The sequence below is a fragment of the Dendrobates tinctorius genome, unplaced genomic scaffold (genome assembly GCF_039654945.1).
Source record: "Dendrobates tinctorius isolate UK_male_01 unplaced genomic scaffold, ASM3965494v1 ptg000079l, whole genome shotgun sequence".
Taxonomy (NCBI): Eukaryota; Metazoa; Chordata; class Amphibia; order Anura; family Dendrobatidae; genus Dendrobates; species Dendrobates tinctorius.
Window position 1 is genome coordinate 6,329,166 of NW_027361747.1, and position 2,486 is coordinate 6,331,651.

The following is a 2,486-nucleotide window of genomic DNA, read 5'->3' on the forward strand; positions in this document are numbered from 1 at the left end:
AAACGATGGGGCCCTCACTAACTAGATAGGACAGGAAAGAAAAGCAACTGTCTGCAATCACACAAAAACCCTGCCAAAAATAATGTCCAACACGTCTGATAGAAAAGGCCCTGAAGTCACTAGACTTCAAAATCACTGTATCAGCACTAAAGTATATTCTGAAAACAGAGCAAAGAGATCAACTGATCAGAGACAAAAATGGATTTCAGCCAGTCCCAATCAGAGCTGGCTGAACACAAACACTAAGTAAACAGACAAAATCTCATGGAACCATAGCAGAGCATAAACTTAGCTTTAGTAGACAGGACTAAACTGGAGGCCAGAGCTCAGAGCAGAGAGGATCACCAGCAACCCAGCAGGGCGTCAGCGGCCTTATATCCACTCAGAGATTCCGGATGTCCAATCACACTCCATCTGTTCAGATGACAGGTTTTTCCCATCCAAATTTCACTACCTCCTTTCACCAGCAGAGGGAGTTCATCGGACATCAAAGGTGAAGGAGAAAATGAGCTCATAACACAATGAGATTGGGAGACACAGGACTGGCGGACACAGGTGGAACACAGAACTGAGGGAGAAGGCGAAGGGGGACGGACAGGCACAATAAACAAGTGGCACGAAGCGACAGTGCCAGCGGTACAGGGGAGACAGGCACGGCCGAGACACAGGACGGACTAGCAGAGGAACCGAAGGCAGAGGCTAGGCAGGATAGGCAGACAGAATGGAATGAAAGCAGACAGGTAAAAGACGGGTATGCCAAGCGGCAACCAGGATAGAGGTGCAGAACGAGCTGATAATAGACTGCAGGGGCTTGAGAAATGAATGTTGACGCTGCGTTAAGAACACAGGCGCCACTGTGAGTGACAAACAGGTGTCTTACCTGCCGAGACGCCAAGCAGAAAAACCCGTTGGGTGCCGCCATGATGGGGCTGAACCACCGGTCACGAACTCACAGGATGCCCTGCAGCAGAAGGAGGGCGAGTGCGCGTGCACCGACCTCTGATGTGCCACGACCCCGAAAAGACAGACGGGGAGTGGGAGCATACTGAGGAGGCGCTGGGATGAGGAGACCCCCAAGTAAGGGTCCGGGGGTGTGACAATTAGATACTTTAGTGAGGGCAGTTTCAGTAGAGTGTAAAGAGCGGAAACTGTATTGAAGAGGGTCAAGAAGACAGTTATCTGAGAGATAGATGGGAGTGCACCAGGCGTTTGAGGAGTTTATAGATGAAGGGAAGATTAGAGACAGATTAGTTGGCAGCACACTTTTGGTCGAGGGATTTTTTTAAAGTAATGGATGTATGATGGCATGCTTAAATGAGGAGGGAAAAATACTGGAAGAGAGAGAGTTTGAATATTTTGTTAGTTGATTGGTGGTAGCAGGGGAAAGGGACCGGAAGAGATGTGATGGAATAGGGTCACTGGTGCATGTAGTAGGGTGAGAAGATGCAAGGAACCTGATCACTTCTTCTGTGACTGGTTCAAAATCAGAGAGTAAGCTAGATGCAGTGGTGAAGGGAGGACAGTGCATGGTATCATGTGATTGGGAGATAATTTCCTGTCGGATATGGTCAATTTTTCTTTTAAATAATTGGCCAGATCATCAGCTCAGAGATCTGTGGCTGGGGCCTGCACTCTTGAGTTGAGTATGGAATGAAAAGTGTCAAAAGTGCCTAGCAGTAAGCAGCTAGCAGAAGTATTGCTGGAGAGTTGAACAATTAAATGAGTGTCATTTTTTTCTACATATAACATTTATCATGCTATGGGGTCTGGGAGAATTTGACAAAGCTGGCATAGTTGATTCTTAATATGATCAGCTCAATTAATTCATCTAAGTGGGTAGTGACGACATTGACACAATGGTGTGTCAAAGAGCCTTATACCATTGGGGCAGTGAAAAAAAAATATTACATTACCACAAAAAATTAGTTTTATCCCCAGATTTTACATGTTAACACAGGGAACTCAGTAAAAATGGCACCAATATTTGTCAGACAGTTTCTGCCAAAGTGGCAATACAGCTTATGTGTCTGTAAAATACTTTTTAGCCACGCGGCGAGACTCAGGAAGGAAGGAAGGAGTGCTATTTGACTCTTGGAACACAAATTTTCCTAGAATAGTTTGAAGACTCTATATCCAGAGCCTCTTAAGTTCTAGAACAGAAGAATCACCCCTGTAGTGGTCCCATTTTGAATATTACACTCTGTGGGAATTTATTTACAGGTGTAGTAACTATTTTGACTCTATTGGTGTGTTCCAGAAACAAACAGCAATAAATATTGCCGAGTGAAAACTGGAAATCTACCATTGTAGTACCCAGTACATTGTTGTGCCCAGTACATTTTAGCGCACATACATAGAAGTGCTCATACATTGTGTCAAGCTCATGCAAGGCTGCCACTAGGAATTTCAGGGCCCATTCTAGTAAAATTTTCAGGCTCTCATGAGATTACTCAAGATTCCTCCAAGGCTCCACCCTAGCTTCGCCT